Source organism: Miscanthus floridulus, chromosome 5 (genome assembly GCF_019320115.1).
Source record: "Miscanthus floridulus cultivar M001 chromosome 5, ASM1932011v1, whole genome shotgun sequence".
NCBI lineage: Eukaryota > Viridiplantae > Streptophyta > Magnoliopsida > Poales > Poaceae > Miscanthus > Miscanthus floridulus.
The window spans coordinates 94,985,346-94,999,301 of NC_089584.1; positions in this window are offsets into that span (position 1 = coordinate 94,985,346).

Below are 13,956 nucleotides of genomic sequence, written 5' to 3' on the forward strand. Positions count from 1 at the left end.
CAGCATCACATCGGTCTTGGGTAGACAGATGCCCGCCGGCCTTCTCTGCTCCATGTTGTCTTGCCGTGCTGCCGATTTCCGCCTTGGATGCACTGCGTCCGTCCTTTGAAGAAAACAGTGTAGCTGATGGCGGTTTGTCCTTCCGAGTAGCAATTTGGGACACGTAGTCGTTCCAGAGCCTAGCCGTGTCCGTGTTCCTCTTTGCTACTTTGCTTTTCGTGGTGCCGAGTTCGTTGGGTCTTGTAAGATTTGTAATCTTCTATTTTTGAAGTCGCTTGTAATGGAACGAATCTTGTCTTCTGAGTTGTCCTTTACTTTTCTGCTGTGATCCCTGTCATTCATGAGATTACCGAGTTCTTTCTTAAATAACCGGGTTCTTTTGTTCCTTGCGAGGTAGCCCTTCGTTTCTTCCTGTTTGACTGGGTTGTTCTTGTAGTGATCTGATAACCCTGCCGTGGTGCTGGACGGATAAGTCTGAAATCTGCCCATTGGATTGTACCGTTGTGTGGATTTGTGCCCTCCGTCGTTTTAGCTGCGTCGGTAAATGGACCGTTGCGTTCTCACACGGTGTTTTAACGGGCCTGGTGGGCCGTTTCTAACGCTAGTAAAATTTATTTATAGACCCTTCGTCCTCTTTTTCTTTACTGCCTTTCTTTTGCCTTCAAACCCTAGCTCTTAATCATCCGCCGTCGCCATTGCCGCCGCCGTCCTTAGCGCCGCCATCTAGCTTCATCTTCCCCAGTACCTTTTTGCTTCCGCTAGTTCATGGGTAAGGAAGAAAACCACGAGCAAGTCCTAGGCGACCTTCGTGGACGAGGAGTCATCCCTTTCTTTGATCGAGAACCAAGAGTTCGTGGCCATGAGGGCTGCTCAGAAGGTTTGGCCGGCTCCAACAACAAGCGAAGATCAGCTGCGCGAGCTCGTCAGCGATGGCTTGATCCAAAGCAAAGTCATCGCTGAATGGAGAGTTCCGGGCGAGCATCGGGTTCCTGCTCCGGGTCCTGGTGAGATTGTCCTCTTCGTTTCCTTTGTCCGCGCCGGACTTTGCCTTCCTGCTTCCTCCTTCCTTCATCAGTTTCTTGGTTATTTCGGGGTTAGTCTGAACCATCTAACCCCTAATGCCGTTCTCCATCTTTCCGTTTTCGTTCATCTCTGTGAAGCTTTCCTCGGAATCCCTCCTTCTCTATCTCTTTTTCGCTATTTCTTTCGTCTGAAACCTCAACCCCGCCGCGAAGAAACCAGCGTTCTTGGCGGTTGCGGGATTCAGTTTCGCCAGGGTCTTAAGATTAAGTTTTTTGACTATGACCTGGTCGATTCTGTAAAAGATTGGCGTGCCGACTGGTTTTACTGCTGCCAATTTGATCCCTTCCCTTGTCGTCCACTCTGGATCTGGTCCTGTGGTGAATGACCGATGGGACAAGAAACTTGATTCACCTGCTGAGATTCAAGTGATCCAGCCACTCCTTGATAGGATTAGCATGCTGAAACAGCAGGGTTTAACCGGTTTCGGTATTGTTTCGAGTTTTCTTCGTCGCCGAGTTCAGCCTTGAAAGAGCGGGAGCACCTTGGCTTCGAGTATTCTGGGGCCGAGGATCCTTCACGCATGGTCCCAGCTCTTGAGCTGACCGATGAGGAGGTACTCGAGCGTCTCCAGAAGATGCTGAAAGGAGTGAGCGTTATTCCTCCTGCTGTCTCCGAGTTCTCTGCCAACAACCCGCCCCCAGCTGTGAGTTGTTTATCTCTTTGTTTGGATACTTTATGTACTCTTGCTGCATCCATTTTTGCTTAGCTTTTCCTTGTCTTGCTATTTTATCCTTTTTCGTAGGAGCTTGGGCGGAACTTTGTTGACCCGATCCCTCTTGATGTTCTCCCTGCCGTGGCGGAGACTGGGGATAAACTTGCTGGAACTTCTGCAACTAGTAAGTCCCCACCCTCCACAGCGCTTCCTGGAGTTTCTTCCGGATTTGTTGATGTATATGAAGAATATGTTCCTCGTCTAGTCCCTCGCGGTCCTCGTAGTGTCCCGAAGAGGGGGCGAATGGATGGGTCTTCATCTGGCCTGCCTGTCTCCAAGAAGCCTCGCAAACCAAGTACTCTCTCAGGTACTCCAGTTGTTGCTAGCATGCTCTTAGGTGAGCACATTTAATACTCTTTGTTCCTTTGTTTTCCTGTTTCTCTCTTGAACCGAGTACTTTTTATTCTTTTTTCAGCAGGTGCTCTGGTTTCCTTGGCTGAGGGAGAGGAGGATGACGAAGTACCCCTCATCATGCGGCGGTGAGTTGTTTTCATATTCCTGTTGCATTGAATTTCTCTTCTTTGTCTTGACTTTTAGTCTTGAACTTTTTGAAGTAACCGGACGTCGGGTATGAGTTCTTCTGAGGCTCCCGCGCCGACTTCTTCTGAAGCTCCGGTGTCGAGTTCTTTGGTAGCCTCTGGTACCGAGCTCTACCGCTCCTCCAGTGCAGAGTTCTTCCACGGCTCCAGCCCCTGGCTTCTTCCGTGGCTCCGGTATCTGCTATCCCGCTCCCGTCGTCGGGTGGCGGGGACGTTTTCGCCGTCGTGGTCCCCCCTGCGAGGCCTTCTTTTGGCTTCGCGAAGAAGAAAGTGGTTGGGTGAGTAGATTCTGGCTTCATCCTTTTGCTTCTGTCTTCCTTCTTCTGGTTCTCATCGGTGCTTTCTTTTATCAATTTTCAGTGTTTCGTCTTCTCTCGTTTCTTCATCGACTTCTTCTCAGCCTTCCGCCGTGCCATTGAGTTCCGAGCCTCAGGACTCGCAACATACTATTGGTGAAGTTGCTGCGGGGGCTTCGGAGCTACCTGGCGAAGTTGCGGACTTGGCCGCCCCGGAGGTGACTGTGGCCGTCGCGTCGGGTCCTTCTGAGGGATTGGCTTCGGCTTCCCTGGAGGTTGCTTTGGTCGTTCCTTCTTCGCCCCAGCCGGCCTCTCCTTCCCCTTCTCTTGCTTCCGGCGGTCCCTCTTTTACCGGTGACGTGGTGCAACAGTTCGATGCCACCCATCGGCTATCGGAGCTGACCGCAGCCTGGGGGAGCTTGGCGTCCTCTGCGACTTCTTTCGGGGAGAAGCTTCACGTAAGTTTTTCTGAGATTCTTTCTTAGGCCATTTGTTTTGCCTTCGTCCTTACGCCTTATTTTTCTCTTTCTTTAATTGTTTAGACTTTCTCTCGTGACCATACCGGCTTCTTCTTTTCGTCTGAAACCGAGAAGAAGTTGTCCTCCGAGGTAAGTTCTCTGAAGACTGACCTTGACCTCCTCCGGGCCGAGTTGGAGACTGAGCGTAAGTCGCATCAAAAAGAGGAAAAGGCTCTCCAGTGCCCGGGTGGTAGAGGTAGAGAAACAGAGAGATACTGCTTGCCCAGGAGTTGGAGAAACAGAAAGATGCTGCTATCCGGGAGGCTTCAAAGAACTCGGAGGCCATGAAGAGCTTGGAAGCCATGAAGAAAGAATGTAAAGGTATTCCGGGTTCTTTTTGTTTCTTTCAGTATTCAAACCTTTCCCTTCTGCTGACTTGTTGTTTGGTGTCTTGTCCAGCTCTCCGAGTTGAAGGAAAAAAGCTCTCGGAGGGCATTGATGAAATGAAGACTCTTGTTCGTACAAGTCATAACAAGGCTGAGGAGGTAACTACTCATGCTGAAGAAGAACTTGCACTTGCTAAGTTGATCAGGCGTGGAGCTGATAAAGATCTTGTGCAGGCCCAAAAAACTATTGAAGACTTGTCTGGGAAGCTGGCGACGGCTACTGAAAATTGGAACGTTTTGTGGAAATCCTTTCGTTCAGTAGCTGATGTTCTCCGAACTCCAGCGGATGACGGGCAATCTTGGGCTCAGTTCATTCCTCGGATTCTGACTCGTTTCCAAGAGTTCGCGAAGAAGTGCGCTCAAGTATGTACCAAGAATGTGCTGGCCCTAGGTCCGGGTCCTTGCTCCAGAGGCGCCTCTGTCCAAGATAGCAGAGGAAGCTGATAGTCAAGAATACCTTGATGCCGTTGAGAGGATGGAGCCTGAGGTCGAAGATTTAGCCAGTAGGGTTGTAGACAGTCTTAATATTGATATTTCCCTTCCTGATGACAATGCCTGATCCAATTGACCAGCCTCTTGTAATATTATACTCCTCTTCAAATGAAGATTCTTTATTTTCGTTGATGTATTCTTTGCTCGGGTGTGGTCGGAGTTACTTGACTTGCTGAGTACTTTGTCCCATTTTCGTCTCTGCTCTGTAAACAACTCTGTGCGTTATCCTGACGAAATCCCTCGATTTGTCGAGTACTTTTCTTTTCTTCCTCTTTTGTGATCCATCGAGTGCTTTGTCCGCGCTATGACTTGTTAGATGTAGATCTTTGTGTTGACAACCTTTCGTCTGCGCTATGTAAAACGACTCGGCATGGAATGTTGCCTTGACAAACTTCGGCATCCGAGTGCTTTCTTGAGTGGCGCTTGTGCTTTTCTGAGGAAAAAGTATTCCTATCTGGATGTAGCCCCCGAGCCTCTTGCTTTTCGGAACGAAGAGCTGGAGGGTCTTTTGAAGCTCAATTTCGGTCGACTAGTTTTAGGTGTTAGCTTTTAGCTACCCTCATCGGTGTGCTCAAGCGTCTTTTCAGCTATTTTGCTCTCGGCCGGGATGCTCAGGCATGTTTTCAGCCATTTTGCTTTTTGTTTCGGGTGTTAGCTTTTAGCTACCCTCATCGGCGGGCTCAAGCGTCTTTTCAGCTATTTTGCTCTCGGCCGGGATGCTCAGGCATGTTTTCAGCCATTTTGCTTTTTGTTTGGGTGTTAGCTTTTAGCTACCCTCATCGGCGGGCTCAAGCGTCTTTTCAGCTATTTTGCTCTCGGCCGGGATGCTCAGGCATGTTTTCAGCCATTTTGCTTTTTGTTTCGGGTGTTAGCTTTTAGCTACCCTCATCGGTGGGCTCAAGCGTCTTTTCAGCTATTTTGCTCTCGGCCGGGATGCTCAGGCATGTTTTCAGCCATTTTGCTTTTTGTTTCGGGTGTTAGCTTTTAGCTACCCTCATCGGCGGGCTCAAGCGTCTTTTTCAGCTATTTTGCTCTCGGCCGGGATGCTCAGGCATGTTTTCAGCCATTTTGCTTTTTGTTTCGTGAAAACAACTCGTTGAAAGTCATGACAAGACATGCTGTGGATGAATATCATCTTTATTGATCATGAATATAAACTAATACATATGTTGTCGAAGAATATTGTCCTTCGTCGATTGTGAACGTTGGTCCCTTGTGGCTTGCATATCTATTTTTTCTTGAGTTGTTTTTACGCGTAGAATCTTCTTAGCTGGCTGATGTGCCATGTATTGCTGACTTCTCTTCCATCTTCGGTTATTAACTTGTATGTGCCTGGTCCGGTGACTTTTGTGACAATGAACGGACCTTCCCATGGACTGAGTAGCTTATGTCGTCCGTCAGTCTTTTGTATCCTTCTTAGCACTAAGTCTCCGACTTGTAATGATCGAGGATGGGTACTCTTGTTGTAGTGTCGTCTTAAACCTTGTAGGTATCTGGCTGATTGGAGGGTAGCGTTTACTCTGACTTCTTCTGAGCTGTCGAGTTCTAATCTTCTTGTGTGTTCTGCTTCTCCTTCATCGTATTGTTCTATCTTTGGTGATGTCCAGATCAAGTCGGCAGGCAGTATGGCCTCTGACCCGTAAACTAGGAAGAAGGGTGAGTAGCCTGTTGCTCTGCTTATTTGAGTTCGTAGCCCCCATACTACTTTAGGTAATTCTTCAATCCATTTGGACCCATAGTCCACTAGTTCTTCGTATAACCTTGGTTTTAATCCGGCTAGTATGAGTCCATTAGCCCTTTCTACTTGTCCGTTGGCTTCTGGATGTGCAACAGACGCATAGTCTATACTGAAACCACAGTCTTGTGCCCAGCTTTTGAATTCTATAGCTATGAAGGGGGAGCCTAGATCTGTGATGATTCGATTGGGCATGCCGAAGCGGTGCGTAATGTCTTGGATGAACTCGACTGCTTTGGTTGCGCTGTATTTCGCGAGTGGTTTGTATTCAATCCACTTGGTGAACTTGTCGATTGCTACAAAGATGTACTCGAAGCCGCCTTTTGCTTTCTTCAGGGGTCCTACTTGATCCAGCCCCCAGCAGGAAAAAGGCCAAGCGGGTGGGATGCAGATAAGATTGTGAGCTGGTACATGGGCTTGTCTTGCAAACATTTGGCAACCTTTGCATTTTCTGACAAGTTCTTCTGCGTCTTTCAAAGCGGTTGGCCAGTAGAATCCGGTGCGAAATGCTTTGCCAACCAGTGTTCTTGAAGCGGCATGATTTCCACAGCAACCTGAGTGTATTTCGTCTAGGATCTCTTTGCCTTCTTCAAATGAGACACATTTTAGGAGTACTCCTGATGATGCTGCTCTTCTGTAAAGTCTATCTCCTACTAGAACGTAGTTTTTGCTTCTGCGAACAACTTGGGTGGCTTCTGCTTTATCTGCTGGCAATTTATTTTCTTTGATATAGTCGATGAAAACTTGGCTCCATGAAGTGTTGATTACCAAGATCTGAACGCCTTTAGCCTGAATTTCATGGGTTGTTTCACCGGGTTGTTTGATAGAGGGAACTGATAGCTCTTCTATGAATACGCCGGGTGGAACCTTCGCTCTGTCTGATCTGAGCTTGGCAAGGACATCTGCTGCAATGTTGGAATCGCGCAGGACGTGTAAAATTTCTAATCCTTGGAAATGTTTTTCAAGTTTCCGTATTTCAGCACAGTAAGCACCCATGTTTTCTTTTGTGCAATCCCAATCTTTGTTTACTTGGTTGATGACTACTGCTGAATCGCCATATACGAGTAATCTCTTTATTCCGAGGGTAATTGCCACTCGTAGCCCGTGGATGAGGGCTTCATATTCTGCTTCGTTATTTGTAGCTTGCCATAATATCTGAAGGACGTACTTGAGTTGTTTTCCTTCTGGAGAAATGAGGAGAACGCCTGCACCGGCTCCGCCTAGTTTGAGTGACCCATCAAAGTACATCTTCCAGTGGTCAAGGATTGTATCTGATAAAGGCTGTTGAATCTCTGTCCACTCGGCCACAAAATCGGCAAGGGCTTGAGATTTGATTGCTTTCCGCGGGGTGAAATCGATGTTAAGAGCTCCGAGTTCAACTGCCCACTTTGATATGCGTCCCGTCGCATCTCTGTTGTGTAAGATATCTCCGAGCGGGAAGTCTATCACTACTGTGATCTGGTGGCTTTCAAAATAGTGGCGAAGCTTGCGCGAAGTGATCAATAGGGCGTAGAGTAGTTTTTGCACATGCGGGTACCGTATTTTTGATTCAGATAATACTTCGCTGATGTAGTATACGGGTCGCTGTACTTTATACACGTGTCCTTCTTCTTCTCTTTCCTACGACTATTGCCATGCTGACTACAACAGTGGTCGCCGCAATGTATAGCATCATATCTTCGTCTTTCCTTGGGGGTGTGAGAATTGGTGAGGATGTGAGGTATGCCTTAAGTTTCTTGAAAGCTTCATTGGCTTCTTCTGTCCATTCGAACTTATCTGTCTTCTTTAGTAGTTTAAAGAAAGGTAGTCCTTTTTCACCGAGCCTTGAAATGAAGCGATTGAGTGCCGCCATGCAGCCCGTTAGCTTTTGCACATCTTTGATGTTTCTGGGTGGGCCCATTTCTGTTATAGCTCGAATTTGCTTGGTGCTGGCTTCAATCCCACGCTGACTGACCAAAAATCCGAGTAGTTGTCCTGAGGGAAACCCCGAATACACATTTATTTGGGTTCAACTTCCATCTCCATCTCTTCAAGTTTTCGAAGGTTTGCTTTAAATCTTCAATAAGAGTGTCTGGGTTCTTTGTTTTCACCACTACATCATCCACGTATGCCTCCACATTTTCACCGATTTGATCCCCGAGGCAAGTTTGGATAGCTCTTTGGTATGTGGCGCCAGCGTTCTTTAGTCCAAAAGACATGGTCTTGTAACAGTAAGCGCCGAATGGAGTAATGAAAGACGTCTTGCTTTGGTCTTGTTCTTTTAATGCGATCTGGTGATACCCTGAATAGCAATCGAGAAAGGATAATAGTGCAGACCCTGCTGTTGAGTCAACTATCTGGTCAATGCGTGGTAGCCCGAACGGATCTTTTGGGCAATGTTTGTTGAGATCTGTGTAGTCGACGCACATGCGCCACTCGTCCGTGTTCTTCTTCTGCACAAGGACCGGGTTTGCTAGCCAGTCTGGATGAAGGATTTCTCTGATGAATCCGGCTAGCCATCAGTTTTGTGATTTCCTTTTTAATCGCTGCCTTTTTGTCGGGTGAGAATCGTCGTAGCCGTTGCTTTACAGGCTTGGAGCTTTCATTAACATCAATTCTGTGCTCAGCCAACTCTCTTGGGACGCCTGGCATATCGGCCGACTTCCAAGCGAAGATATCTTTGTTGTCCCGAAGAAAGTTGGTGAGCGCGAGTTCCTATTTTGCCGAGAGGTGAGCACTAATGGTTGCTGTTTTGGAGGTATCGCCAGTGCCCAAGTCGATTTGCTTGACGTCGGCTTCTTTTGGTGGTGTGATGATGCTGGGCTTTTTAGCCGGTATTTCTAATTCTTCTTGGCTCATCTCTGCAGCAACTATGGCTATTTCTTTTCTTCCATTGTCGACTTGTGCTTTGGCTGCAATTTGGATTGCCTGAACGTCGCAGTCAAAAGCACGCTTCAAATCACTTCGAAGAGAAAGGATACCATTGGGTCCTGGCATCTTAAGCAGTAAGTATGGATAATGTGGTATTGCCATTAATTTTGCCAGTGCTGGGCGTCCGAGGATTGCATGATATGACGAATCGAAGTCTGTGACCTCAAATTTGATAAACTATGTTCGGTAGTTCGAAGGAGTTCCAAAAGTAACGGGTAAAGTAATTTGTTCGAGCGGCATGGCTGCTTTGCCGGTTACTATTCTGTAAAAAGGTGTGCTTGTTGGTGTGATCATCCCGGCGAGTTGTAGTCCCATTTTCCTTAGTGTTTCTGAAAAGATGATGTTGAGTCCGGCTCCCCCGTCGATTAGTACTTTGGTGACAGTCATACCAGCAATAGTTGGATCTAGAACCAGAGGATAATGGCCTGCGTTTCCTACGCTAGTCCATTGGTCTTCTCTGGTAAATTGGATAGGATACTGTGACCAATTGAGATATCTTGGTGTAGCCGGTTCTGCTGTCATGATAGTCCGTAGTGCTAGTTTTTCTTGATGTTTGCTTCTGCAATCTAGAGCCCCTGAGAAGATCACTGCTACCGTTCCCCTGGGTTTTTGGAATCCTTTGTCCTCATGGTTGTCTTCATCTTTTTTCTGAATGTCCTCTTTGGTGTTCTCCTTACTATCTTTTCTTGTGTAGTCGATCATTGAAAGTGTAGCAATTTCCGATGGTGTGCCTCCCATTAGGGTGCAATGGGCAACGTATGTTTTCAATGTCATCATATCTTCTGGGTTTGGAAAACTTCTTTGATTTGTCGGCCATTGCCACGGTATTGTCTGGTCTACGTTTTCTTTCTTGATGTCTGTTATTCCGATGATTTTGCTTGTCCGGATTGTCCTGGTTGCTTCTATCCGGGAACCTCTCTCGTGTTTTTTCTTCTGCAGTAATCATCTTTTCTACTGTTCGTCTGAATTCTTCATTGTTTCTCGGATTTTCTTTGCAGAAGTCTTGAAATTGCCACCTAGCCATGATTCCGTGAGAGAAAGCTTCAATTACTTCTCGTTCGGTGATGTCATGCACTTGAGCCCGCAGTTCGCCGAATCATCGATAGTAATTTCTGAGACTTTCGCCTCCCTTTTGCTTGAGTCCTTTCAGTTCTGTATGAGTGATCGGGTGTGTGATGATACCCACGAAATTTTCACAAAAAGCTCTTTGCAAATCCTCCCAATTTTTGATCGATCCTGGGTTCAATTTATCGAACCATTGGAGGGGCATAGTTTCTAGTGCCATGGGGAAGAACAGGGTATTGATATTGTCGTCTCCTCCGGCTAGTTCAATTGATTATGAATATATTCTAAGCCATTGCCTTGGTTCAGTTTTGCCATCATACTTAGAGTGGTTAGACGGTTTGAACTTGTGAGGTAATCGTACTGATGCAAGCCTGTTCGCGAAACAGGGGAATCTGTCGTGCGTTCCGGCTTCTTTGAATTCGGATTCGGCACCTCCTTCTAGCCAACTATTGTTTTGATGGGAATAACTCTGTGAGGCTGTCCGGGTAGGCACCTTACTCCTGGTCTTTCTTGGTTGTTCAAATTGGTGGCCTTGATTATGTTCCTTCCTACTTCCTCCGTTATGGCTTCCACCTGGCCCAAGTCTTTCGAAGGCAGACTTCCTTTGATTTTGATCTTCTTGCCTGTGGGTTGTTGATCTGGTGGGTAGTCTTGATTGGTCTCTATCTTCATGCGTTCTTGGGATCGTTGACCGGAGTAAGTCTTGGAGCTGTTCATACTTCTCATCGGGATGTGAAGTTGCTCTGAGTTCTTCTAATGCTTCTCGAATCTTATCGTAAGGCGTATCTGCCGTGCGTCTTCCTTTGACTTCTCATTGTGATTTTCTTCTGTCGTATTCAGCCAACTCTGACTCATATCTGATTCAGGCTTCCCTACGCTGCCTAGCACGGTGTTGGCGCCCTTGCTTCAACTTGTTTTTCTTTTCTCTAGCTTGTTTCTGACTCTCTGTTTCTCCATCGTAGCCCTGGGCAAAGGGTGATATGTTGGATTCTGATTCATCCGATGACCTAACATCGGGTGCTTCTGGGGGATTTAATGGTGACCGAGGACGTCGAACCATGAGTACTTCCCGTGCGTGAGCCGTTCTGTTATTGGTGTTAGTTTTCATACTATCGGAGTTGCTGATGACTTCAGTAGATGTTTCGATGTCGCAGATCGAGTCTCCTTCTTGGTAAGGTAGAATAGCTGTTGTTGTTGTGCCGACTAGTTGGGTTCCGCTATCTTCAGGAACAGAACCTGGCCAGTGGATGATGCAATCTTGCGATGTTATCGTTAGCACGAGTCCCTTCTGGGATCCTATCAGTGGTATCCCAAGCATTGGATTGAAAGATCTTTTGAATTGTCCCTGATAGGATTTTGCCATGTTGTCGAGCCCAAACGGAAAAGAATTCGACTTCTTGAAAGAACTCTGAATGTAATCCGAGTTGTTTTGGGTTGTGCTCTGGAATCCTGCTGAAAAAGAACTCGGTTTTTTGAAAGCACTCGAATAGAACTTCACCTTGGACATGGAACCTGAATTCGAGTCGAACGCGCGTAGCCGTGAAATCTGATTTGAATCGGATATTATGAGCTGCGTGAATCTTCTGGTGAGCTGATCCATCGTAGTTGTCGAAATAGGAAATTCTTCATGATGATCCGGATCTTTGAGGAGGTGGCCTTGAAGCTTGCCGTAGTTGTCTGCCTCGTAGATCCATGAGCCGAAGATGAAAGTTGATCCCGTCGGGAAGATCATGTTATCGAGGTCCATCGAGCTCTCGGATGCAAAGTCACCGAAAGCCCCTACCTGGCGCGCCAGCTGTCGATGTTTTACCACCGATAGCCTGCCACGGGGATACCCGAGGCAGTATGTTCGGGCTTCAGCGTATGCTGAACTCGATGGTGAACGCAAGAGACAGTCGATTTATCCTGGTTCAGGCCCTCGATCGTAGATCGAGTAATAACCCTACGTCCAGTCGGCGTTAGCCTTTGCGTTGGATTGATTGTGAAGTGTTGTGTTGTACAATTGCTGTCTTTTTTTCTCCTAGGAGCCCTGCCCTCCTTTATATAGTCAGGAGGCCAGAGTCCTAGTCGGTTTACAATGAGATTTCCTAGTAGGATTACTGAATAGTACTACTACTAAGATTACATGGGAAGAATCCTAGTTGGACTAGATCTTCTCTCTCCCTTGCAGGGTATCCTGTGGGTCCCGCATCGACACTAGTTCATTGCATTCCGAACACACCTTTCTTTTCTTGCTAGTGCCAACTTCATCAAATGGCTTGATCCTAGATTTTCTTGGCCTCTCAGGTTTCCTCCTCAATTTGGATTTGTTGATTTTGTAGCCTAAGTAAACATGGGACCATTGATCTTTGGATGTCATTGGATTAAATTTACTTGCATATGCCTTTCTGTACCTATCAATAAAGAAGTATTAATGGACAAATTCATCCATTTGTACCTCCTACTGATCTTTGCAATGAAAGTCAAAGCATGGCTGCATGGTTTTCCAGTCACTTGCCAAGCCCGACAGCTACAAGTCATTTCCTCCAAGTTGACTACATGCCTGAATCTATTCACAGTTACTTCAGTTTTCCCAGGCCCACATATTAGAACCTCCTGGTCTTTGATAGTCTTCGTTTTAGCATTCAAATCATTGATAATAGCTGCGATTATAATGCCTGACATATTACTACCACTCTTGGACCTCAAAACAAACTTCTCAATGATCATTTGTCTAATATGGTCAAGCATTTCTACAATATGGAAGTTCTTAGTTTCTGACACCCAACTATTAAAAGACTCAGATAGGTTGTTATTGATGTAATCTACCTTGCAGTCTTCACTGAATTTGCTTCTACTCCACACATATGGATATTCATCCTACCATTCAATGGCTTTAGGGTCCTTCTCCTCTATTTTACCACCGAGTATTTCTTCTTCAGTTTGTCCTTCAACACACCTGGTCCTATTTCTAGGTCTTCCATCAACAAATCGACCACTCTGTCAGACACCCATTTATTAGAGGCCATTGTCTAACCACACTTGTTGAATGAACCACAAGTATGTTTTGGTCCGCTTGTCTTAACCTACACAGAAAAAGTACAAAAACAAGTCGTCCGAATAGGTACGCTTGCAACAAAACGAACCAAATAATCATCATTTACCTTGCAGCCAATGTATTTCTTGCTTGTAGATGCAAAAAAACTCCACTTGCATCCTTGTTCAACTCTCTTGTATATGGCCCTAAATCTTGTCTTGTTTTTTTGCAAGGTATGGAAAGCATGATCATACAAGATAGCATGATGTGTGATTGCTAACTTACACTGATCCATATCTGGGAACACCATATTTACATCTCAGAAATTGCTAAATATACCTGGGCTCTTCTATGGTGGCCGGCTCTTCCATGGTGCCTGACTAGAGATGTTGGTCAAGATGCTGCTGTTGCGGGCTCTAGCCTGCGGGGCGGGGATGAGCGAGACCCCTAGCCGCACCACCGAGGGCGCGAGCCGGGGGTAGTGGGTTGGGCAGAGCCCGCGCGGCGCTCCCAGCCGGTAGCCGCGCCGCTGGGGGAGGACGAGACGAGCCGGGGGAAGCGGGCCGGAGGGAGGAGGAGATGAGCCGAGGGGGAAGCGTGCCGGAGGGAGGAGGAGCGGCATTGCCGTTTGCCGTGACGCCGGGTAGCGAAACCCTAGCGCGAGTCCAGGCGTCGAGCCGCGAGTCGCGACTCCCTTCGGGGACGATTCGATAGACCGTGACAAATGAGATAGGGAGTGAGGGGTACCATGGTCTTTTTGTGTAGGTACCTTTTTTTAACCAATTAATCCAACAATTTTAGACGGTGTTACAAAGGAGGGGTATACGGGAGCTTCGTTTGAATATAATGAGGGTAAAATCACAAAGTTAAAAAATAAGGGATAAAATCACCATTGCACTATGGAATAAGGGTAGAAACACCAAATTTTCTAAATGTTACTAATATTTTTTACAAATGATCAAAATTGAGAAAGTTTGACCTGTAAGTTTGTCAGAGTAAGTAATTGAACTACGATTGTTGCACATAAAACCAGATAGTCAGCCTGTTCGCTTGTTGGTTTCAGCCAGCCCAAACCAGCCAGCCAACAGTATTTTTCTCTCACAATAAACCAGCACCAGCCAGCCCAAACCAGTCCAGAAACCAACCAGCGAACAGGCCGAGTATATAGGAGTACACGTTCGAGACTCCAGAGAGTACAGAAGTA